This window comes from Apus apus, chromosome 3 (assembly GCF_020740795.1).
Source record: "Apus apus isolate bApuApu2 chromosome 3, bApuApu2.pri.cur, whole genome shotgun sequence".
NCBI lineage: Eukaryota > Metazoa > Chordata > Aves > Apodiformes > Apodidae > Apus > Apus apus.
This window is the reverse complement of record NC_067284.1, coordinates 86,501,278-86,527,792: the sequence shown is the minus strand read 5'-3', so window position 1 is coordinate 86,527,792 and position 26,515 is coordinate 86,501,278. Positions and strand designations below refer to the sequence as shown.

At 43.2% G+C, this 26,515-nt stretch overlaps 1 protein-coding gene and 1 long non-coding RNA gene across 9 annotated transcripts in view; both read right to left on the bottom strand.

The window, feature by feature from the left end:
- The window catches only part of SIPA1L2 (signal induced proliferation associated 1 like 2), a 121,939-nt gene extending 113,438 nt beyond the window's left edge, over positions 1–8,501 (bottom strand). For all 6 annotated transcript variants that reach the window (XM_051614066.1, XM_051614069.1, XM_051614071.1 and 3 more), the window contains exon 1: positions 8,420–8,501. The gene's annotated coding sequence lies outside the window, so the exon portion shown is untranslated. The remainder of the gene's footprint in view (positions 1–8,419) is intronic.
- A 1,845-nt stretch (positions 8,502–10,346) lies between these two features.
- LOC127382934 (uncharacterized) overlaps positions 10,347–26,515 on the bottom strand; it is a 128,943-nt gene continuing 112,774 nt past the window's right edge. For 2 of the 3 annotated variants that reach the window (XR_007889067.1, XR_007889069.1), the window contains exons 5-6: positions 22,878–22,983; positions 10,347–11,773 (exon numbers count right to left, since the gene is read on the bottom strand). This is a non-coding gene — a long non-coding RNA (uncharacterized LOC127382934). The remainder of the gene's footprint in view (positions 11,774–22,877; positions 22,984–26,515) is intronic. The other variant, XR_007889068.1, reaches the window with a different exon arrangement.

The following is a 26,515-nucleotide window of genomic DNA, read 5'->3' as shown; positions in this document are numbered from 1 at the left end:
CTGTCAAAGTGAAAACTGACATGCTGACTCATGTCTGCTAGAATGTGCAGGTCCCTTCCAGCAGAACTGCTTCCCAAGCAGTTAGTTGCATAGTGTTGCAAGTCATCCTCTTGTCAGTCCATACTGTTGCAAGGCATAACAACATGCATTTTATCCCTGTTGAATGCCACAAAGTTCATTATGGTCCATTCCACCAGCCTCTCCAAACAACAAAGTACTGTCCTCAAACATGTTAACCACCCCCCCAATGTGATGTCACATGCAAATTTGATTAAAATACACTTCATCTCCTCCTCCAGGCCATTGATCAAAGTACTAAACAGAAAGGTCCCGGTAGAGTATTCCACTTGAAACTCGTATCCAGGTGGAATACAAACCATTAACTGCTACATTTTGAGCCTGACAACTCAGCCAGTCCTGCAACTTGATCATACAGATGCTATGAAAACCATGCTAAAAGCCTAATAAACTCAAGATAGATGATGGGAAAACTGCCATAAGCAATACTAAATCTAATCTGATGACATTTACAGTTTCAGCAGTAAACAGAAAGGTCCCAGGTCTATTGATAAGCATATAAAAGATAGTCAGGAACTTCACACAAGGCTGTTTTAATTGCAGCTTAGGGAAAAAAACAAACAAACAAACAAACCACAGGGAAAAAACAACAACAAAACCAAAACAAAAGCCCCAAAAATCCACCAATTGCACTAGATTTCTTTCTATTGGGGAAGAAAACATAGGACTACAGAAAAATATGTCCATGCATAAAACAAAGGTTTTAAGTTTCAGAATCTGTAAACATAGTCCATGAAAATAATTCCATTATTCAACCAGGGAAAGTCAAATTAATTTTCCCCCTCATACATGAATGATTAAATGAGAAAGACTTCAAGTTATAACAACACAGCAATACAAAGAATTATTTAAATGAAAGTTAAACTTATGTATCAACTTAATTGATTAGTATTTCCTACACAGCTCCAACAGATACATTGACCTCTACTTAGGAGATTTCTAGTTGAGCAAACTTTCACACAGTGATCCACAGGTAACTAGGAGTCTGACCAGCACTTGCTGAGGGTCCATGAAGACTAGTTTGTCTGGTGGATTTGTTTTATTTCAACCTTATTGCCTGTTAAGTCACAGAGAAGACTATCTAACATAGTTTAGCTGTCTCTTATTACTTTTCCCCACAGTGATTTCTGTATCTGCCACAAAGACTTTATACAAGTGTACTGAGAAATGTGGTTGAGACAGCTGGTATGGAAGAAAAGTGGTTCATGAAAATCTAACTTGCAACTTTAAACACCTCTGATATACTGAACACCTTAAACACCTACAGCCACACTGAATGTTGTAAAATGAGTGAACAGGAACATTGACACTGTTAGGTACAGTCTAAATAAGAAACAGGAAAACATTACATAAGCATCTGTTTTGCCAAGATAAATTATTAGTATGCATATATGTAAATACTCTATTTTAACACTCAGCCACAATGTTTTCATAGGCACAAAGAAAGACAGAAATTCAATTCACTACTTGTGAACACAAAGACAGTCTGTATGGACATCATTAGGCACAAAGGTACACTCTATACATTGGTAGTATTAATATAATCTTATGTATTTAACAATACTTTCAAAAGTGCAACAGTAAAATTCACAGTAAAAAGAAAACACTTTAAAAAATGCAGTATCCATTTGCTGCAGATCAGTATGATGGAAGAGTGGTCAACTATTTTTAAGAGTTATTTCCTAAGAAAGCAAGCCTTATGCAATCACAGTGTAACACCTCCTTCCTCCTCGACATTTTTGAGCTCGTTTGACTCAGCAAAATCCGATAGAAAAAATAAAGTTTAAAGGGTAATTATGCTCAGAGAAACTTCATTTTTAAAGTTATGCAACCACAGAGAAAAAGCACAAAGCATCCCAAGTGCAAGTAGCAAAGAATCAGAGAGGAAAGGCAACCACCCCTGGAGTGTCTGCCTGATCTCAAAAAAGTGAGAGCCAGATAGACAAAAACATTTTTAGTATTGACAGGATTATCCCAATAGCTTCAAATTCTGTCAGCCAGCTTCCAAAACTGAATACAGATGCCTACATATTTCTACCAAATTACTTTATGAATGTTTCAGTTGTCTGAAAATTGAATTTGAAATAGATGGTTACTGTTTTGATAAAGGATTTAAACTACCTGGGCACCACTTAATTGGCTACTATAGCTCAACCCAGATGAAAGAATTTGAACATCAAACTAAGGAATATCTTTGTATCAACATATAAAGGAAGTTATGGAAGAACCAAAAAAAGTCCCATGTGTTAGTGTATTTTATGAAGTAAAAAGAATTTCCTCAAAGTTATTTGAAAGCTTTCTTCATATAATTCTCCCTGTCGAACATCGCAACACGAATCCTACCCCTGAACATGCCAACAACCTAAAAGTTATTTCAGTTGAAATTACTGCATCTCTTGCATATAACAACCTCATGCAGAGAAGCACCTTTTTTGTCGTTTAGCTTGCTGAATGCAGTACTAGGCATTCTTCTCTCATTTACCATGTAACAAGAATAGCAGTTCTTCAAAATGACAACCCTAAAACAATTACTGCATGGCTTATCATTGAACTCTAACTTCATACGATGTTTTTGTCAAAGACATGACAAACTAAGCCCAAAAGAAATCCCCAGTGATTTCACTTCTTATCTCCAGTGTCAGACTGGAGCACTGTGACATAACATAGCCTTAAACTAATTCCTACCTTGTCTCAACTCCTATCATAGGTCCCATACTGTCAAACATAAAACAACTTTTCCCTGAGCCACAGATGGAAGAGAACAGAGGAGTAAAGACAATTCTGATGAGAAAACATGCCATGGGTTTGTAAATAGAATGGGTTGTTTTGCATTAGGCCAATGAACAAAATTATTCTCATACTGGGTTTGCATTCATCATCAATTAGAATTTTTACATGACAAACCCTGAGCATCCTGCTGAACCCAAATCACAGCTGGCAATCCTGCAGCCCAATGTGGCATGGCAGCCACTCTCTTTGAAACAGCTCCCTCCATTGCTATACAGAAAAAAACACTAGGAACAATAATAATACGCTGTTGTCCTGACAACCTTACAAAGCAAAACCAAGGCTAACTTTGCTACAGCAGAACAGCAAGGACAACCTGATCACCATAAACTGCTTCTAATTCTTCAAGAGCAGCTGGCCACTGCAACAAGCAAGACCAACACAGCAAAACACATACACTTGCCTAGACACTACTGATGACAGGCACATTACGCATGACGATGCATGCGTGTAAACAGCTGCACATTTTCCCCCATTTTTTTTTTTACTTTGTGCCTCACCAATATTGCAATGAGATTTCATGCTAAAACGTGTCAGCTATTCATTCTTACTGCTGAGAGGACAGAAAAATCCTTCTAAGTGCTCTTGTCCTTGAATGTACTTTAGGTACCTTAAAGTAATAAGTAATCAGTTTTGAACAGAAAGCCACAAATTAAAACAACCAGAGCAGAAGAGATCAAATTATTATGTAATTCTCAGCTAAAAAAACCCAACAAAACACAACAAACAACTAAACAAGTGGGGAAAAAAAACCACACAAAAACAACACAGACTGAAATCCTGTTCCTTTCACAAATGTCTTCTCCACAAAATACAGGAGACAGAACTGCTTTTGTAGTGACAGTTTCGCTAACTGTGCATTAATTGCAAGATTCCTTTTTACTCCCCCACATAAAAGGAGAAAATGCAGTACAAGCATTTTAACAGCATGGGCATTTATAACACCTATAGAAGGCTTTATTTTGTCCTTACTCAGCTTAATTGCCATTTGACTGAAGAGAACATAAAAACACAACATGAAATACAAGGTTCTCCTTTCCCTCCCATATATATGGAACAAAAAGTGTAAAATAAGCCACCAGAAAAAAAAAAACAAGGTTATGTACTAGGTTTAAAAAATATTTGTTTTATTCCATTTGAATATTCCACCTGCCATAGAACTTCTATTGTACTTAGTGTACTTTTCCTTATAAAAACATTTTAAGTAATGTAGTATGTTGTTTATGTAATCTGTAAAATAGTTCTATAATTTCATCACAGATTGTATCAGGTTTAAAATAAAGACTGGTGAACCAAAAGGGAAAGGGAAGGGCATATTGTTGAGTTGTCTGAGAGCTGTGTAACTGTTACAAGTCCTCCAAGATAAATCCCATCAAATAATTTTCATATAACTTAAGTCTGAAAAGTCAAAACATGAAAGACATACAATACAAAAGACTATCTAAAAGATGAGGTGCAAGGCAGGCATTATCACAATCCTGTGCCAGTGAGAATTAAGGGGGTGAAGGAAGAGAGGGAGGAAAGAAGGAATGGCAAATAATACAGGACAACTATACAAATATCTGCAGAACACTTAGCAGGATCAAGGACAACAAATGATGACATTATGTAACAAAAGATTCAAAGTCAATGGCAAAACTCCAAGTCCTGTGCTCAGAATTTCATTTGAGCTCTGAGGGGGCAGGGAAGTCATGACAACTTCAGCTCCTGCCACCTTTCAGCCTCCTAGTTACTACTGGACAGCTTATTACCTTTCCTCCAGGCTTCTTCCAAAGTTCCTTACTTCCAAAACAGCTATGGTATATCTTTCTACATTACATTTCTCAGCTTACCCAACAACAATAACAACCAAGTGACTACAGGTCATTTACCTAAGGAACACAGAATCCTCAGTTAACAGAAACTGTGGCATCTATTACATGTTCAGAAGATTATCTCCATAAAGATTCAGGCCACTTCTAAACAAAACCTTTCATGAGGTATGAACTGATCACTATTTAAGAAATCCAGAAAACAAGAAGAATCCACCAACAAATCATGAGTAGCTAACTGCTGATGCAATTACACTTGCATGATCCAAGCAAGAGCCTACATATCTTCTAGTAACAACTAGGGTGCAAAATAATCACAATGACATTTCTGCCTACTGCTGTCCTGTCTGTAGCCAAAAACATTAAGAATATCACCAATTATAATAATCCTTCTCAATCTTCAGTTCATTCAGTTAAGCCTGAAAACGGCTTTAAATCTGGGGTCAGTGCTTTACTACAAAGGAAGGCAGGGTCTCTCTCATTTACTTCTGTCAGGATAAATCACACATTTAACATTAAATTCACTCTTTCACAACAGACTAAAAAAGATAAGACAGCTATTCATGTCCTAGCAATTCTTAAAAATCTAACCAGTCATACAGCATCATCACTGAACATCATGAGGAATTAATGTTATTAATACAATCAGTGAAAAAGACAGTGTTTTAAAAAAAATTCTATTAAATACAAATTTTAAAGTCAGAGCTACACATCATAACGGTTGTCATGAATTTTTGTTGGATTCTTGGATTTGATAGACAGTCCTCACAATATTTCCCAAAAATAATGTAGGTAGAAATGACAGGGTAGAAAAAGATTGGGAGAGGCACTCCTACCCTAAACTTCCTGAACTGTTCAAATTTAAAAGAGGATGAAAATTCCCTTAGAAGCAAATAAATTGAAGTTTGTCTTAACTTTGCAAGAGGTAATGTTTTAAAGAATCAGATATAAATTATGCTACCTAACATATAAAAAATTTCTACTGGGTACAACATTGCAATACATAAAATAAAAAGCCATCTCCTCTTTACTGATTCACAACACGGATTGCCCAAACATTTTTAGATTGCAAGGCATTTTTAATTACAAAGCAAAAACTGCATGGAAAGAGAAAAGAGCATTCATCAAACCATGATTTTATTTCAAGCTGTCAATACAGCCACTGTTGGTACTCTTGGATGACTAACGTGAGAAACTAGATAACCCAGTGCCCCACCCTCTTTCCACAATCTGTATCTTATATTGTCATAATAACACAGCATTTCTCACTCAGTATTACCAAGTTATATCACTCATCGGCAAAAGGTATGAACCTGCTGAAAATATTTTAACATGCAAACATTAAATATAATCTTAATTCCAGTCAAGGCAAGGAGAAAATACTTCCTTACTGTCTCCTGCAGCTTGAACTGCTGATCTAGATGCACACAGTAAGCTTAGGTGCAATGCCTGACTACCATGTCCAATATGAAGCTAGAAGTGAAAAAACAAACTCCCTTGGTTCACTTGTAAAGGTCAAACAGCAAAAGAAATGGATGGTTTTGCCTGTTTGACCACTGCTTTGCTTAGTTCCTCATTTGACTTTCCTCATTTGCAAGAGTATTTCACAATGCACTTGATTAATGGTATGTCAGTTAAAGTCTACAAAAAAGACCATATTATCTTTCTTTCAGGAAAACAGAACAGAGAACTTTAAAAATACTCTGATCTTCACAGTAAACAAACAGCAACTACAAAAGAACTGATGTTTTGTTTAGTTCCAAGTTTCACGTTAAACCCTTGGCATATATGAATGACATGATCTTTAATTGATCCAATACAATTGATAAAACAGTCTGGCATCCTTACAAGTCAGTATTCCTTCTTGCTACATCTAAGTGCTGTGTGACCTGGTAAGGTAACCTACTGAGCACAGAAAACCAATACAATACATTCAGAGATCTCTCTGAAATCTGGCTTTATACGATTGCTACATAAATTATAAATCAACTGTTGCAGAGCCTAAGTGATGCTTAAATATCCATAATGCATTATAGCTCTTAAAGATTGAAACAGTTTTGCATTAATAATAAAAGATATTTCAAAGATCAAATTTAAGATTGAAATATTTCAGAGCTGCTATCAGAGAAGCAGCTGGGGGCCAAATAGCACATACCACTAACAACAGGCACCGTTTTGGAAAAAACACAAGAAATAAGGCATCAGGCCTAGGCATTCCTATATGCAGCAGGCTGTGAGGCACCATGATTCTGAATTCAACTCCAAAATGCTTCAGTCTAAGATAATTAGGTACACAGTCTGAGAAAACAAAACAAAACAAAAAACAACACAACAGCTGAACAAACAGTATTAATGCACTATGGTCCTTTTTAAAATAAGTCCATCAAAATAAGTAGTAACTGAGGCTGAGTTATTACAGGGTTTTTTCCCTGTTTCCAAACATCTCTCCTTGTCCAGCTGCCTTCCTTTAAAGCAACCTAAATATTTTGCAGAGCTATCTTCCAACTAAACAAACTTCCTTTAGATACTGGTAGTACATATATAAAATAATGTCTATAAGGAGCAAGATGAGCTGATCAAAACAATGAACTATGTCAGCTAGTAAGCTAACTTCAAATTCTGCTCTGGTCTAATCAGCGCAGAACTGATCAAGAAGGCAGTTTACTATTCACGCAGAGGAAAAAAATAGACAAATCCAGAAATAGCAGGCTGCAGAGACAGATTACATGCTTTCCTTCTCTGTTGGATACCTGATATAAGAAAGCCATCTAGCGTTAACTTGTGGAAGTGAAAACTGCGCACAATAGAGCTCAGAGAATTTACATGTGCAATTCGCTTTAACTTCGCATGTCTTTTGCACCATAAAAAAATAATAATAAAAAAAAAAACCCAACAACAAACCAACAAAACGCGTTTCCTCTGGAAAAGCCAGGCTGAAAAGCAAATATTCAAACTGCTAATGGGTGAAAATAACCCAGCGTCAAGTACTAAGCTCGTTTAGCGGCCACCTTCGGGAACGGCAGCAGCCGTATCTGAAATTTGTCAACTTCAGAGCTGCCTTTGTCAAGCCTGCGTAACGCGACCTCCCCGCTCGGGGGGACAGACCCCAGCCCAGCAGAGCGCTGCGGAGAAGTTGCAGCGCCAGGACAACGAAACCTAAACCCACGTCGGTCTCAACCGGCTGGCGTTCAACGCATTACACACCAAGTTTGGGAAACGGACCGCTGAACACGTATCAGAGCATTACAAGATAACAAAGAGCGCGAAAGGATGCAGGGCTGCGCCTCGTCTACCGTAACTAAATAAAAAGGATTAAAATCCCTTAGGGAGACTAAAGACTCTTTGCCCCTGGCATCCCAAATTCCCGGCGGCCCGCCTCGCACGTCTCCGCTCTGAAAACCAGCTCGAGCCCAGCGATGCCCGATCGCGGCAAACTTCCTCCGGGATCGCTATGATCCCTTCGGTGGGCTCCGCGGAGGGAAGCAAGGCGCCGGGCGCGGGGCTCTCCCGGCGGGCGGCAGAGGCGCCCTGCAGGTGCCCACCCAGCAGACCGGCGGGCGGCTGGGGCGAGGACGGGGTGCCGGGGAGGAAGGGGGGCCCGCGGCTCCCACCGCCCCCCTCCCCTCCGTCCCCCCGCGGAGCCCGGAGAAGCCGAGATGCCCTCCCCTACGGGATCGAGGGGGGCTCCCTGAGGGGAGAGAAGGGTCCGTCCCCACACCGTCCTCCCCTCGCCCCCTCCTTACCTGCCGCCGCCGCCGCCGCTGCCCGCGCTCCGGCTGCTCCCGCCGCGGGACCCCCATGGCCCCCCCGCGCGCGCGCACAGAACAGGGTCCGCTCCCCGCCGGCGGCGCGCGCTCCTCACCCCTTCCCGCGGGACACGCCGCGCGCGGGGCGCCGGAGCCGTTAACGGAACCGGGGGGCGCCCGCTGGGCTCTGGCGGGCTGGGGCGCGCCGGTCCCGCCGGTCCTGCGGTCCTCGTCCTCCTCCTCCCGTCCCCTCTCCCGCCGCCCCCTCCCGCGCCCTCCCGCTCTGCCCGGCGCTGGGTCCGGAGTGCGCCTCCGCCGCCGGACAGGGAGGAGAGGCGGGCGGAGGGGCGGGCGCAGCACCGACACACACACACACGCGCGCTCTCGCCCGCCCGCCCCAGCGCACCCCCCGGCCCCACCCCTCCCGGCGGCCCCGCCTTCCGCTTGCCTCGGCAGCTCGTCCCGGGGGAACGCGAACTCCCGATTGGCCTCCCGTGCTGTCCTGCAACCAAAACACCAGGCCCCGCCCGGCGGCGTGCCCGCCGCCCTCCCTCCCTCCCCCTCCTGCGCCCACCCTGGCGGGGGTCGCGGGAGGGGAGCTTGGGGCGCCGAGCGGTGCCCCGGGGCCAGGCTGCTAGTTCTGCAGCGGCAGCGAGCAACAGGTGGGGCGGAGGGAGGGCTGAGCACGGGGCCCCGGGAAGGGCCCTACCCTGCACCGAAGCGGTGGGCGCCGGCTCAGGCCCCCGGCCGCCGCCGTTCGCGGCCGAAGCCAGACCCCAGAGGAGCGCCGAGGCAGGGCGGAAGGAGGGCAGCGGCAGAGGGCAGCGCGGCGGCACGGCCCTGCGCCGCGCGGCTCCTGCTCCTCGCTTTCAATACCCTGGACAACGCCGCCCGGCCAGGCCCGGCCTCTCAGCCCCGCGGCCCCCGCCGGGCCCCGCTCCTGCCCCCCCGCCGTGACCGCGAACCGCTGCTGCCGCCCGCGGGCCCCGCACCGCGCCCCCGCGCCCCTCCGGCTCCTTCCCTCGGGAGCCCCGGGGGGGCGGTCGGCGGGGTGACAGGGCCTCTGCGCTGTCCTGCCGGGCTCGGCGTTGCCTCGGCGAAAGCCGCTCCCGAGGCCCTGCGGGCTGGCAGTGGGGAGCGACCCTTTGGCTTTGTTCCCGTTCCGCAGCGCCTGTTGGGCTTACCTGTAGCTTCAAACCAGAGGTACCTGTAGCAAAGAAACACACGGCAGTGCAGTCCTCCGAATCTGGCTGTGTGCTCTGCTTTCTGCATACCGCTCTCAAATTAGAGACAGTCAGGAGCAGTGGTGCTTTCCGTCTGCCTTGGACAGCCCTGAACCTGTTTAGTTTGCCTGCCAAATAAGCCATGCCTAGATATCCACATTTTCTCCACCTCCTCCACGTGTTCTGGTAAGCAAACCCAAGTTTGGGAATTTGGATTTCCCTGTTTCTACTCTGCGGGCCAGTTCTGCAAGGGCCCGTATCTTCAATCATAGGTCCCACTTCTACACGGAGGTTGCAAAATAGAAGATGTTATCAGGACTGATGTAGCTGCTCCCATTTGCTACCCCAAAGGAAAAGGCCTGCAACATCATTGGAATACAGTTTACTCCTACAGAACCTTACAGAAACAACCTAGGATTCTTTTTTTTTTTTTCCTTCTTTTTTTTTTTTTCTTTTTCCTTGTCTTCTCTCATTTGCTTTCCCCTCCACCCGCGCCCACCCCGGGTGGGTATGTAACTTTCTGGTTGTACCAGTTTGCTCAGCTCTGAAGAGCTGGCTGCATGTTGACATTTACAACTATTCTGCTGCCTTGTAAACCTCTCCTCACTGCCTACCCTTTGCTGGAAACAGAGCAGAAGGCTTTAGTGGAAAGGAGCTGCCACGCGTATGACAAAGTTTCAAAACAGCCAGGGCAGGCCAAATTTTCCATTTTTGTGCTTAACTGTTCCTTTAATATATATTTTAAATCAAGAAATACAGTTCACAGTCATAAATTTAAGCATAGGTTCATGCAGGCTTATTAGAACAAAATTTAAGGTGTCAACATTTACTCTAAAAGCACTGGCAAATATTAAATTCATTAGTTAGTGTCTGGATGACTTACTGAGCATTATTTTTTTGGTTAAGACGGTATTTTTTAATGTTATCATTTCTACTCAAAATCACTAGTCCAGTCAGGCAGCCGACTGTCTCTGTACTAAAGCAAGATCACAGGAATAGCCTTATTATTGTCTTGACAAGGATCCTCAGGAAAAACCCAGAACATTTTGAGTGAAAGGGACAGTGTATTTTCCCATTTCAAAGACGGTATAGACGGTGTCCTTCCTGGAGGGTTCCTTCCTTTATAAACTAGTCTGGGAAATGTCAGTGGAAAGAGAAAGAATCAGGAGAGGTGTAAGTGTGCAGAGAGTGTGGCAGGCAGTACTTGTCTCTGATTTCTGTGCTGCCAGGTTCACATCACTGCTGTGCTCCAGCCGCTTATTTCCATGAGCCCCTTTTTGTTCCCAGAAGAGCTGCCTTCCCGCAGCTCAGCCCCAGCCGCAACTGCTGCATCTTCCCTCCATGCCCTCATTCACGTTGAACAAGAGCTGCAACTCCTGCTTTGAAGGAAAACTGAATGACCAGACCAGTTGCGACCCAGACTCCCTCAGGATCTTCTTCAGCAAGAACCCTCCCCGGCCCTTCCCGACTTCTCTCCCGCGGCCCGGGCCAGCCCCGCTCCCGCCCGCTGCCGCTCCCCGCCGCCAGGTGTCCCCCGCAGCCGGGACGGCCCCGCGCTGCCGCCCCGCCCTGCTGAACCTGCCCTGCCGGTGCTGCGGCTGCTCTGCGGCTGCCTGCATCGCCCGGCAAGCCACGCTGCCCTTTTATAAGCTCAGCTACCTGCGGTGAGCACACTTAGGGAGCTGGGAGCGCACTGTACTAATGGGTAGCAGAGCTGTAGTACTTGCTGAGAACATTTAATATATGCTAAGAACAATATTTGCATTTACTTACTGGGGTTTCTTTTAAAAGCTCGTTTTATAAAGCACTTTGGATGCAAATCAGCTTTCTCCAGGAATATTTCAGTGTTTCACCTATTAACACTATGCTTAAAAAAAACCCTGACTGAAGTTATCTCTTAAGTCACGGCATTTCCTTACCCTCTGAAAAAACGCTAGTCAATCCCTACCAGACTGCGGTGGTGAGATTAACTGCTTCCTGCACAACGGGTGAATTCACCCCCCTGCGTCTGTGCCCACAGCCTCTGCCCACAGCTTAACTTGGCGATGAGAAACGCTGAGGCTTTCTGCCGTGTGGTGCCTCTGAGGCTGATGTCCACCATTAAAGAAGAGACCAGGTACAGCACTGCCTGTGAACAAAAATATATCTCAGCTGACAGAATGTACTTCATGACGGAGCTGCGATACCTTACTTGACAGGTCTAAACATCTACAGCCAACAAGTTAAATGTTGTTTAGGTTGCATTCCCAAAATTATACTTTACCTGCATGTTGACAAGATCCAGGACACTGATCTGCATTAGGCTTGCCATGATCACTGCTATTTTTTCTTACTTACTCTTTTTCTCTCTTTCCCCCCCCCCCCCCCCCCCCCCCCCCCCCCCCCCCCCCCCCCCCCCCCCCCCCCCCCCCCCCCCCCCCCCCCCCCCCCCCCTCATCCTCCAGTATCATTCCTTTTGGCTTCCAGGCTACCATCTGTGTACCCTCAGGGAGTCAACAAGAGAAGAACAAGAGCCAGAAACCAGAACACAGGTGAAAAGAGGTAAGCAGGAACTTCTTGCAATATAAAGGGCTGTTCAAGCCTCAAGAGCACAAGAGAAAATGGTGTAAGAGGAATCCCCTGCTCGAACTAAAAACTGATAAAAATGTAGTTGAAAAAGGTGGGGAGAAAAGAGGAGACTGATTTTCCCTTCATTTTCCCAGATACATGTATTTTACTTGCATTGCCTAGTGAAGCACACTCACTTGCTGCAGATTTGGGTTCAGTCACTTCCAGCAGGACAGTCCAGCCTATGACAATATGGACCTAGAATTTATTGTAACAGTTCACCTGTAGGCCAGATAACATACATGCAGAAGCTAGATGGAAGACATCCCACATGCCACAGCTTGAACAGCTCTGATTAAGAGATGCCAGCTTTTTCCTGCAGTATCTTTTCTTCACTTCTCCCCTTCATATTTAATTTCAAAGTACCCAGCTAAGCCACATTTAAAGCCAGTCTTCAGACACTATTAATACACAGGGAGTTGTTCCAACATCTCCTACAGACTGTTTGTTTCCAGTGATGTCAAGACAATTCCAACAACAGAAGTGGACATTTCCATTCGTTGTTGGGGAAGTGGATTAAAGTGGGATCCTTGGAAGTGGTGCAGGAGGTGGAGAAAACATCCGGTAGCCACATGATGAGGCATGTTTTGCTGACACAAGGCACTCATGAATAGGCAAGCTGAAGACAGTTTATTTCCTCAGTCTTGGGAACAAGCCTAGAATCCAGGTGAAGTAAGTAAGCGCTGAGCACAAGATCTCACCAATGCATAAAGATGTCATCTCACTCACAAAACTTTTTGCTGACATTGCTCAGTATTTCTTCATGCAGTTAATGAGGTCAGGTGTTCTACAAGGGAATTCTGGCTAGGTCTTTGGAGCAACCTCAACTCCCTCTGGGCACACCAGAGGAAAGCTGTGAGTGGTAGCAGGGAGGCCACTACTGGCTTTACACTCCCTCTGTGAATCACTGTGCCATCCTCAGGCTGGTGTCAAGGTCAGCACTGCAGGCTAATCCCCAGACTTCATGCTTCTGTAGATCCAGCAGCCCTGGAGCCACACACACGTAGCCTGGGGACATAAGAGCCTTTATTCCAGTAACCACAACTGTTTGGCAGTTTCTTGTACCTTAGAGTAGGCTTCTGCTCTTCTAACCCCAGGCTGCCCTTTCATTTGGACATGATGTGGGTGAAACCATGTATTCACAATCTGTAAAGTGCCTGTTTCGCATGTTACTCTTAAAGCACGAGCACAGTTTACCACAATACTCATATTTAATCCCAGTGGTTTCCCTAAACTATGAGCAATTCAGTGAAACAAAACATCCTCTGTATCCTCTGTAACCAGTTTTAAAAGCCCAGATGGAGGAAAATACTCTTGGTTTTAATTAGCAATACCCTTCGCATGAATCCCCTATTAACCAAAGGAGAATACTATATTTCATCTCACTTTTAGTTTACTTTCTACTGCCTCTCTTCTCTGTGGTTTACCAGCAGGAAACCACTGGAGGGGACATATCCAGATAAGATTAAACAACATATTACCACCATATTTACTATAACCAGGCTGAAATTTTTTGTACTAGATGCCAAAATGAGACTCACAGCCATTTTGACTTCCATTCACAGTGGAAATAAGCTGTTCTTTTAATTCCAAACTATTTCACTAATTCTCCAACTACTTAACTTATGACAGGCCATTTTAATTATTATTTATTTTCCCTGAAATGCACTTCAGACAGTAAGTTAGTTTCACCCTGATTGAAAGTAACAGGAAACAGAATCTGGGTGTCCTGGCAGTGGACAGCTGTATCACCAAGGGTAAGACCATGGCAAAGCAAGGCAGCCGTAACCTCTCCTCTGCTGAGAAGCTTTTGGAAAGTCGCCAGGTGGCTTCCTTCTAGTGGTGGTGAGACAAGCACATGCCTGGCTGTATTCCTGAGAGCCTTTCGATGGACACAAAGCCTTAAGAGTACAGACGTGGAAAAGAGTGGCAGATGGAAGCAGGAAAAAGGTGAATTTCTCTTGTGCCGTGCTGATCAAACTGTACCATGGATATTTCTAGACTGAAATCTCCAGGCATTGTCATGCTGGGTAACATATAACCACCCTGCAGTAGTGTGAGCTGACTTGCATAAAACCTGTGAAATTTGCACCCATCACATACATCACTTTTACTAGGATTGGGTCAATAATAGTCAATATCTAACATCTGTGTTCAGTTTTACTTGCAAAAAACCTCCAATAGTCTTTCATGGGATCAGTATCTTTCCACACTTCCAGCAGAGTGCTGCTGTTCTCTTTATCAGCAACCTTCAGTGACTTGAAAAGACATCTCTAATCCCATAACTGTTTCACAGATACTGAGACTGCATTCATTCCTGAGGAATTTCTCCTGCCAGGTAATAGAAAGTTCACCCAGTAAGGGAATCTCCTCACTGTAAATAGGTTGCAACATCTGACTCTGCTGGTTGGGAGGGAAAAAAGACTGGACTAAATTGTCATGATGAGGCATGTGAATGAAGTCAGTCAGAGAGAAAAGACAGCCCAGGCATTAAGAGACAGGCTGCTTCAGGGCATCTCCCAGGGAACTTCTGCTGGCAGGTCTCCTAAGGTCTGCATCTTAGCTTAGACAAACTGATATGTGTACCAAAATTCCATTACAGTTATTACTGAGTTCAGATTTTAATATAACCATTCTTCTTTTTTTTTTTTTTTTTTTGGCTGCTGTTAATTTGACAAGCATGTTTTCTGGGACTGACATTTTCCAGACTTGGTTTTAGCACATGACAAGTTTTGGGTATTTGAAAGATGAAAGAAAACCAGCAGAGCTGTTAAAGCATGTAAAGATTATTTTCCACATGATCCAACCAGAACTTTTGCACTTGAGTAGCTCAGAAAAATCTGAAATTAGAAACTGTAAACATAATTATTTTGTAAAAATACTTTGTTCTTGATGGAAAAATGTTCAGAGCTAACTTTTAAATATGTTTTAAGGATCTGGCATTTCTTAGTCGGCAGTTTTACTATGTTCATTAAGACTTTCATTTTAAGATGCTTTAAGGAGATATAATTGGATGGGTGGTTTCTCAAATGAAATAAAAATATTGTATACATTTAGACTAGATAGTTCTTTCAACAACTTAGGCAGGATGAAAAAGAGAAGATGCTCTGGTATCTCTATTGATCTCACTACAGTAATCTAATTTATTTGGGAAAGATTTAAGACAGTGATGGAAAGTATGGAAAATCCATTGATAGAGAAGTTGATCTTTGTTAAGGACATTCTACTGGAAGAAAATTTGTTAATATCTTTTCAATTTCCCATACCTTCTTAGACTTTAAAACATAAAGGCCCATCTGTGATAATCTAGTCTGAGCTCCTGTATATGACATGCTAATGAACTTTCATTAATTCATTTTGTTTCAACTAGGTGTCTTTTAGAAAAATTTCCAGTCATTCTATATGTATTCGCCTTGATGGAAAATTCACTGAAGTCATCAGTAAATTGTTTCGATTACTTTCACTGTTAAAAATGTGGGCCTCATTCCTACTTTGAACTGCCCTCCTTTCAGTTAATGTCTGTTGTTATACTTCTGTCCACTATACTGGAAAGTTCATTCATGCTGTGTGCTCAGTGCTGGTACATACAGACTGTAACCGTGTTACTCAATCAGTTTTACTATAAAGGAAATAGGTCGCATGCTCAGAGGTTTTCACTATGGTCTGTTTTTCATTTCCCATAATAATTCTCATGGCTTCTCTCTGAATTGTTTTCCCTCTGAACTCATCCTAAATTCCTTCCTGAAATACAGGAGAATGTAGATGCCATACTGTCAGTCAAGAACCCCAGGGAGGTAGATGTCTTCCTCAAGCATGGCTCTTTGTTAAGTTGCTATTGAACTGTTTAGTTACTTTTCAGTTTGTGCCAAAAGAATCTAAGCTCCCATTCTACCTCGCATCTCTCAATTCTTGTTTTTCAGGCATTCATTTTTAAACAGCAGAATGACAGAAAATGATGGCTTCTTCTGTAGGCCAAATGTACAGCATTCTCTGCTGACCAGCATTTGGAGTTGAAATACAGAACATTTTAATCCACAGAAGGAATCACTAATCTTGCAGAAGTCATTTGTTTTAGTTCACCAAACTATATCTAGTGTAATCAAAATGCAAATTCACTTACTTTTGATGGTTCACATATGGCCCAAAGCTGTATTTAACTCTTTATCTTTGGGGTTATGTGGTAGATGATGAAGCCTTACTTGGATCATGTACACATTAAATGAATATCACTGTTCAGTCTAGCTCACATGTGAGAAGCACAGGAGAGTAATCTTTAACCTGAACCTCATAATAACATCTGAACTTCTGCTCTTGTTCTGTCTTGTGACATCCCACTGATAGCACTGTTTTCTACACTTTGCTAGCAGAAATCATTCCCCTCCCTACCCTGAGAATCATTAGAGCCTCAATGTCTGCCTTTCATCTGATGACAGATGCAACATGTACCTGATATATCTGCTAGTGGTCTTTGGAGAAGGCACCTGCTTCTGCTCACTGAAAAGTATTGGAAAAAATGATAACTTGGATTTTTAACTGCTCAAATGCTTGAAGAACCAGACACGCCCTTTGCCCACTAGTGTGTCTCCTGGTATTTTGTAATGGCTATTATCTTGTCTTTCATCTATCCCAGAAAGCTGTGAGCATTTTTCACAAATTATCTCTTCTTTGTCATCCACAGCTACATTTTCTTGTTTTGCAGCCTGCTAAATTAGTAACAGTGTAGCAGGAAACAAAGAGTTTCTGATTCATCTAACATAAAACATCTAACAATTTGGTGAGGTTTGTTTTTCTGCTATGACTCTTCACCCAGCACTTGGAGTAGTATAACATTATCTTTATGTTTCTTCTGACACTGCATTAAAACTCATGAATTCACTGAGTACTCTTCTTCAGAAAAGAGCAGGCCACAGAAGAAATATTGCAAATACTCTCAGGCTTCTGTGTGCTTAAGTTATAAGCAATTAAAACAAAATTCTGGAGTTCTTTGACCTGATTCTGCTCTGCACCAACATTTTATCTGCATTACTTTGGCAGCGAGGCTTGGCACCCCAGGGGAGCTGGGACAATAGCAGCTTTGCTCAGTTGTGTGCCCTCTCTGGGCAGACTTTCTACACAGGAGCAGCAACAGCAGTAAAAGCTCTGTGTCGTCAACCTAGGAGGGAACATTATAGTGGAAGCTTTATCATGTAGCCAGCTAGTATCCATTTGAGCAGCTCTGCTACCCACAGCGACTTTGGTGGCCAGTTTGCAAAATTATCCAGTAGCTAGGAGACACATTCTCCCTGCCAGACCTGGAGAAGAGGGACATTTCAGGTTTTCTGGGCTGACTGATTACTCTGGTGGGGCACCATGGGAGGGTTATGACAGTCACACATCACATTAGCAGAGCCCTGCTATAGAATCATAGAATCATAGAATCATAGAATCATAGGGGTTGGAAGGGACCTCGAAAGGTCATCTAGTCCAACCCCCCTGCCAGAGCAGGGTCACCCGGAGCACATCACACAGGAAGGCGTCCAGGCGGGTTTTGAATGTCTCCAGAGAAGGAGAATCCACAACCTCTCTGGGCAGCCTGTTCCAGTGCTCTGTCACTCTCACAGTAAAAAAATTTTTTCTGATATTCACCTTAAACCTCCTATGCTCCAATTTGTATCCATTACTCCTTGTCCTATCACTGGTCGTCACTGAAAAAAGCTTAGCTCCATCTTCTTGACACTCACCCTTTACGTACTTGTAAACATTGATGAGGTCACCCCTCAGTCTCCTTTTCTCCAAACTAGAGACCCAGCTCTCTCAGCCTTTCCTCATAAGGGAGATGTTCCACTCCCTTAATCATCTTTGTGGCTCTGCACTGGACTCTTTCAAGCACTTCCCTGTCCTTCCTGAACTGAGGGGCCCAGAACTGGACACAATACTCCAGATGCGGCCTCACCAATGCAGAATAGAGGGGGAGGAGAACCTCTCTTGACCGACTAACCACACCCTTTCTAATGCACCCCAGGATGCCATTGGCCTTCTTAGCCACAAGGGCACACTGCTGGCTCATGGTCATCCTCCTGTCCACCAGGACCCCCAGGTCCCTCTCTCCTTCACTGCTCTCCAGCAGGTCAGCCCCCAACCTGTACTGGTACATGGGGTTTTTCTTCCCCAAATGCAAAACTCTACACTTGCCCTTGTTGAACTTCATCAGGTTTTTCCCCGCCCAAGTCTCCAGCCTGTCTAGGTCTCTCTGAATGGCAGCACAACAGCCTTCTGGTGTGTCAGCCACTCCTCCCAGCTTGGTGTCATCAGCAAACTTGCTGAGGGTACATTCTGTACCCTCATCCAGGTCGTTGATGAAGATGTTGAACAACACCGGTCCCAGTACCGACCCCTGAGGGACTCCACTAGTCACAGGCCTCCAACCAGATTCTGCCCCATTCACTACAACTCTCTGACTTCTTCCTTTCAACCAGTTCTTGATCCACCTCACAGCCTGATCATCAAACCCATACTTGATCAACTTATCTACAAGGATGCTGTGGGAGATGGTGTCAAATGCTTTACTGAAATCAAGATAGACCACATCCACCGCTCTACCATCATCTATCCACCTAGTAATTTCCTCATAGAAGGCTATGAGGTTAGTCAAACATGACTTACCCTTGGTAAAACCATGTTGACTGCTCTTGATGACCCCCATCTCCTTGATATGCCTAGAGATGTTGCCAAGGACAAGTTGTTCCATCACCTTTCCAGGGATGGAGGTGAGGCTGACCGGTCTATAGTTACCCGGGTCCACCTTCTTGCCCTTCTTGTAGACTGGAGTGACATTTGCTATTCTCCAGTCCTCAGGCACCTCTCCTGTTACCCATGACTTACTGAAGATGATGGAGAGTGGACTAGCAATGACCTCCGCCAGCTCCCTCAGCACCCTTGGATGCATTTCATCCGGACTCATCGATTTATGGATGTCCAGACTGGGCAAACTCCTCCTTTATCTTGACTTCTTCTGGGGCTATATGAAACTGGGGCTCATGGGGAAAGCCTGCAGGAGTAAAGACAGAGGCAAAGAAGGCATTCAGCACCTCTGCCTTCTTTATATCCTCTGTCACCAGGGCACCCGCCTCATTCAGCAGTGGGCCTGTATTGCCTCTGGTGTTAGTTTTGTTGGCTATGTATTTGAAAAAGCCCTTTCTATTGTCCTTAACCCAACTTGCAAGGTTAAGTTCCAAGGAGGCCTTAGCTTTCCTAGTTGCCTCCCTATTTTCAGTTGCAGCTGTTTTATCTTTAACTACATGTGCATTTGACAAAATTAAGAATATATCAGCTTCTTTTTTCTTTTTTTTTCCCCTCTCAGTTTTATTATTTCCATTTGTTGCTGTTGCTTTTTCCATTTTATGCTAGGTTATTTTATACGAATTACTGACAGCCTGTGGACATAGGAGAATTGGAGCAACCAGGCAACCACATAACCTCACACCTTTGGCCTGATTGAAAGCTTACTGATGATGTAGGAATCCTTCCACTTTCTTCAGTGAGTTTTCTATCAGAATCTTATGGCTTGAATGTGGTACACAAAAAAAGGAGAGAGAGGTAAGATGCACAGCTTTCAAATGTCAGAGAATGTTGGTCTTTTCCCTCTCTTCTCCTCCCTGCACTAAAAACATCTCACTGGTTCAGAGCTTGGGAACAGTTACAAATCACTATGGAGTTGGCCTAAACTTGGAGAGGTTTCCCTAAAGCCAGAGCAGGAGGTGTGCCAGCCAGATGGTGCACTGCAGTGCCCAAAATAGCAAGCTCTGCTGAAGGGTAGCTCTGTGGAGTCTGGTAGTGTAACAGCCACAGGGCTCCTTTCAGGACACATAGGTCCACAGTGCTAAATTTAGTCATGTACATTTATCACTGCAAACCTAGTCAAAAGCGGGTCTTTGCGTAGTGTGTCACAGAACAAAGCAAACATCCCTGTCTCCTTTTTTCATGGTCTTATTGCTGTTATTCCATTTTGCCTTCTCTTCTTTACAAGTCAGATGCAGATGAAATGAAAAGATCAGTCATCCATTAAATAGATCAGTGGAACAGTAGCACTCACCATGGGTTTTTGCCTGTTTCACTGTTTGGTTGATAATGTAATTACTCTTTGCATAATAGCCAAAAATGAGCAGGCATGTGGATCAAGTTTCCAGAGAGTTTTCCAGAGATTTAGTAAATGAGTTAGTGACACTCGGGTAATCTCCTAATTCTTGTTGCTTTTGTAAGGCTGGTATTTATGTAGATACTATCTTCTAAGTAATGTTGAGCAAGCATGACTGTACTAAGAGAGAATTGTTTCTTTCTCTGGCCTATTTTCCTCCTCACACACATTATAAAGGGAGATTCAGGCTACTCAGAAATATCTCTCTTAGTGCAGTGAGGTATACTGCCTCTCACCTGTCAAAACAATGTAACTTCATGGTGAGTTATAGAAAAGCTGTAAAATGCCTTTTGTTTTTGCACCGTGCCTTTCATCTTTCCTTGAACAGGAACTCCCACCTCATTTTGCATATGCTCATACTGTGGATAGAGCCAGGCCCGGATACTCACTTCAGAAGTGACCACGAGCTCTTTTTTTCAGGTTACTTCAAACTAGAGGAGAGTTGGGAAAACAGTTCTGAAGGACCATGTAACTCCACTCAGTAAAGGAACAAAGACAACTCAAAACAAAGGAAAGGAAAATGCATTTAATCTGGTTATTTGTTTTGGCAGTTGAAAGTTAATTTTAATTATGTCTAATGCCTCATGAAGTGCTGTCTTACAGCCAGTTGAAACAGGCCACTGTTGAAATAATGAAGATGTAGTAACATGAGATAATGCTGCTCTGCATACTCCTAAATCTGTTCTGAGCAGTGAGGAAGATCAGTCTTTCCTCATGCAAACTGCAGCTCACTCTGGTTAAGTGCTAAATATAGCGAGGCAGCTTTAGCTCTGCCATATCTGTTCAGATCCCTGAGCACAGTTGCTTTCACTGCATGCAGTGCAGCAGCCTGGGTCTGACCTGCTTTGCAGTGGTGAAGAATAGGTGGGAGCCAGCACCCTTTTCCGCACAGGTCACTCTTGAGGAAATCAAACACAGTTGCCAGCCTTGCTCACAAGTGTGGCACAAGGCATCCCACACTCAGGCCAGGGAAGTGCAAGGACCTTATGAGCAGAGAAATAGGAATATTTTCTGTAGAAATAGGAACTTCTGTTGCAGACCATTCATAAATTGTATTACCAGCATTATTACTTATTATAATAGTATTTCAATATTTTCTTGGATTTACCTTCACAATTATTTTATGAGGAGTTGAAACATGTTCTCCCCATTTTACAGATGGAAATGGCAACAGAAGGTAAGTAAGGGACATATTCAAGGTAAGAGGAAATCTTTGACACAGCCAAGAACTGAACACGGGTCTCCAGTGTCTTGCTCTGCTTCCCTCCTCTCTGAGGCCACAGGGTCAGGACCCAGCAGGGGCTGTGCACAGGGCAGTGCTGGGCAGAGGACACTGCACTGGCAGAGTGAACCATGGTGCTGTACCCACCTAAGATTCCTATGGGTCTCAGCAGCAGAACAGCTCTGTGCTGCACTTTTATGTTGTTTTGAGTATCTAAAATAGTTTATTGAGTATTTCTATCATAGCACAGCTGCATAAGCCAACCTTCTGCAGCTCTCTGCCAGCCTCACACCTGGATGCTCTGGACACTGGAAGATCAGCAAGCACTGAACAACCTCAAGGTGGAATAAAACCATCGTTTGTTGCTCCTCTGACAGGGCCTAAGTGTTACACCTGACTGACAACAGGTTTCATTACTATAGCATCCCACCTGGATTTATTTGGAAAGTCAAAGAGCAGTAACAGAAAGTTGTTCTAAAGGACAGGACCTGCTGTTGAAACAACTGACAAGAGTATAAGAAAATCAAAAAGAGAAGAGAGAAATAAGAATGGGGAACGAACAGAATGAAGTGTACTTTGTGAGCCTGAAACAGGTTTACTTAAGGCTTGATGTTGATATTCTTTTTCATACTTAATGGTACATTAGTGCATGTGGGGTAAATTATTACTGACTTGAGGGCACCAAAATCAGATCCATCAGGCTCTAGAAGTAAGAAAGCTACTGTCTGGAAATATCCTCTAAAATTAACCAGACAGTGAAACTGTTTTAGCATGGGGAAACAGGTCAATATACTTTGAATTTGTTAAGCAGATGATGATTTGAAATGGCCTCTGCTGATGCTTTTAAGAGTGACTCACAGATATGCTTTAGAAGCAATGCTTGAATTGAGAAAGAAAAGAGACTGTACACTGAACACCTTCCAAAAGAGAGAGCACACCCAAATTTAGCTTCAGCTTTTCTTTTTCAGTCATCTGGCAGCAATGGGAATGGTGGATACAATCATCTCATGTGGCTTAAGCTGTCCAAAAAAGAAAAAGTTGAGAAAAGCTAGGTACTGTTTTTTGTCTCTAAAATATTCTGAGGCAAAGCAGCAGGTGACACTGATATCTGCACATCTGCGATGTTGGACCTGATGGTTCCTCCAGGTAAAAAAAAAAAAGAAAGAAAAGTTTGTTCCATGAACTCTCAAAAAGGTTGAGTCAAGCCTTTTAGCAACTCCAGTTACTTACCTTTGAATTTTTTGAGACAAACACTGACTCTTTTGCCAGGAGGCTGCAAACAGTGGAGAAGAAGCTGTATATGTTAAAGTTTCTTGAATAAACCATACAACAGGCACTGTGGAAAGAGTAAGACATATTAAAAAAAAATAAATTGTGGATGCAAGCTTATCAAAACTTGCCATTTTAGCAGCTCTCAGCATGAAGGAATGTATTTTCCTGCAAAAGATATTCATACTAGGACTACTAATTTATCCTCTTTTTATGCTACCTTATTAGGTTCCTAAACTGCAGTCTACCCAAGATCTTTTTTAAAATTTATTAATAGCCATGAATAAGCATAGATCTGTTTGTATGTGTGAGTCTTGTCAACTGTTTGATTTGAAAATTTCAGGAGGAAGGAGCACCTAATAATACAGAAGCCACGTTCAAATGAATGAAACTAGAGTTCAAAAGGACAACTCAGGTGAGAGGACATGAAGAGACTTTCACTGGAGTGTCTGTCACAGCAGAGGACTGAGCACAGGGCCTCCTCTCCCACATCACCATTAAGGCACCATCTCTCTGTTCTCCCTGATACACATGGTGGGGCTGCCAACCCAGGCAGCAGTACAGGCAGCCCTCTGCTCCTCAAACAAAGCCACAACAGTGATGTTGAGACCAAGAGAAAATCAAACAATCCCAATCTGCCTGACAAGATAACAACACATGGGCAAGATGTAGAAAGCATTGCTAAAATAACTGGGAATGCTCAAAAGAAGCTGGATAATTATCGTCGTAAAGCCTGACTGTCCTGTCATGCTGGTTTTGTGATAGTGTAACTCTGCTGACTATGAAATAATTGCTTCTGATCCAGACTGAACTAAGCACTTTGTAAGCATCATGAGTAGCACCATGAGAAGGTCTGAGCTTGCTGTTGATCCTGGTACACCTCTGTATACCTGAGTCATGAACTGGCATGAGAGTGAGGACTTGAGAATTCTTGGATCTTCCTCACCCACTCTTCTGACTAGACAAACCAAGCCTGTACTCAGGTTACTCTCAGCAGAGATACTTGTTCAGCTCTTCCTGAGAATACTTGTGATTGAAGCACACTTTCTTTATTCTCTGCAATGCAGAACCACGGCCATAGTCAGTCTGTTCCTTCATCTGGCTCCTTACTCTTAGGGCCTCCATTGTACGAACACCGGTGTTGGGCAAGCATTCAAGTGACTCAGCAGATAGTACTTTCAGGTGAGGTACTTTTCAGATGCATCTGTTCTCCTATCTGATTCATTACAAATCATATCAATGTTCATGCCACCACAAAAGAAGCAGCAGCAGGCACAGGTGGTTAGGAAGGGGAACATGACCCCATGGCAGCACAAGCAACAGCACAAGTTTATGTCAGATTAAAGCAACATGCTTAGTGAAAGGCAAACTATTTTTTTTTCTTTCATCAGCTTTTGAGAGAAGCTCCATGGTTGTAGTTTTACTAGTGTCCTAGAGACACTGGCAAATTCTGCCCTATTTGGAAGTGTCACAGTAGGGGTATTCCTTCTGCTGCCTCCAGGATAAGTGCTTGTATTGAGCAGCAGTAATATCTACTCTTACATGTAGCCATGAAATTTTACTGGTGAAAATGCCAATGAATGTCATGACAGTCTATCAACTTCTCTCTTTGGGTTCTGGTTAACGGCTCATAAATTCAAAGAGCTAGTCGGCCAGAAAGTGCCATTAAAAAATTCTACACCTACAGCAACAATCTGAACTGATTTGTGTATCTTAAAGAGGAATTTCCTCCAGGAATTTAATATGAACTATTCTAGTCCTCTCTGTCTCTCTACCAACAACATCACATTAAATAAAACCCAAATGGAGTTTCAACTGAAAATTAGCATACATTGAATGTGTTACACCTAAAGATTAATAACATTTTCATTTCAGCTTTAGAAAGCCAGAAATGCTATGGTTTGTTTATTTTTGCATTGCAGGCACATCCTGAGGAAAATAACTCAACCAAAGGATTACCAAGAGCCAGCTCTTATCTAGAGGACATGAAATAGAAGTGTTAACAGCACCATTACATAGGTGTCAGTGTCACTGCAGTAATTGCGCTACAAGTCAGAGGCTGACACCTTCATAAAAGAAAGTGTCAAAAACAGCAGAAATCAAGGCTATGAGATTTTCTTCACTTACAAAAGCAGGCCTTGAACAAGTATTCAAATGTTCAACTGAAATTTGCTACTATATTTAAGATGAAAAATAAAACTGATCTCTTTTCACTAAAAAAAAATGCATGGAATTGTCATGGGTCAGGATATCATCAGGATAGAAATAAAAGGAGTAAATGCAGTAGGCTTATCTACCTCAGGAGACAAGCACTCATGCTCTGTGAGCCATGTGTTCCCATGGAGGTAAGGCTTTTTGGAACAAAGGCATTTCCAGTGTTTCAGGTGAATTTACCTGGGGATCAACATTTTTTGTAAAAAAAAAAACACAAATAAATGTGCCAGCAGTTGCAAAAGCATTCACAAATCTATGCAAAATGTAATCTTACCAAAATGGGATTTGTAACTCTAAAGAGGGGCTCTTTGGTTGTCCTTTTTTTTTTTTTTTTTTTTTTTTTTTTTTAATCTGTGCTGTTCTTATTTCCTCTGACCAGAAATGTCTGGCAGGGTCTGGGCTTCAAGAATGCTTGCTGGAACATCTGAAAATAAGTGAATGCAAATAAAAGAAAAACAAAAAGAAACATTATTTGAAATGTTTTGATTTTGATAAAGCAGCAAAAGATTTAGGACTAATATTCTTCTATCTGCCTTCATTAAGTCTTTCACTAAGAAATCATAGTCTATTTTGTGTCACAACAAAGGAACTAATTACTCTTAACCTAGAATATGTAGGTAGAAGGTGCAAGGAAGATGAAGCCAGACTCTCCTCAGAAGTTCCCACTGACAGGACAAGGGGCAATGGGCACAAGCTGGAACATCAGAAGTTCTATTTAAATATGAGGAAAAACTTCTTTACGGTGCGGGTGACAGAGCACTGGGACAGGCTGCCCAGGGAGGTCATGGAGTCTCCTTCTTTGGAGATATTAAAATCCTTCCTGGATGCAGTCCTGAGTAATGTGCTCTAGGGGATCCTACTTTTAGCAGGCGAGTTGGACTAAATGATCTCTTGAGGTCCCTTCCAACTCTGACAATTCCATGATTCTGTGAACTGTATTATTGTCACAGTTGCCAGTAGATGCCATCCCAAGGCAAGCAGCTTTTTTAGCAGTTGATACAGGGAGAGGGAGGCAACTTGTGAGAATAAGTTAAAAGAGGGAGGGAAAAAGAGAGAAACAGAGGGGGAAGGTGGAAGAGTAGGGTTGAATCGAGACCCATTTACTGCTCAGCACTGTGGAGCATAATGAAATCAGGGTGTCCTGGGCACCACTTCCAACATGCACAGGGGCATGCACCAGGCTTGTCTTCTTTGCTCCCCACTGATGGCTGCCGGGCAAATGAGAGACCTTTTCTTCATTGCCTTTTATTTTCCTCTTGGTTCCTTGAGTTCTGAAGGCTGGAGACTGTTCACAGGCACAAACGCGAGCTGATCCTTAGTGTAAAAGCACTGAGTTGAAGTACACCAGCATGAAGCTTTTCTTGCCTTCAGAGCACTTTTCAGAA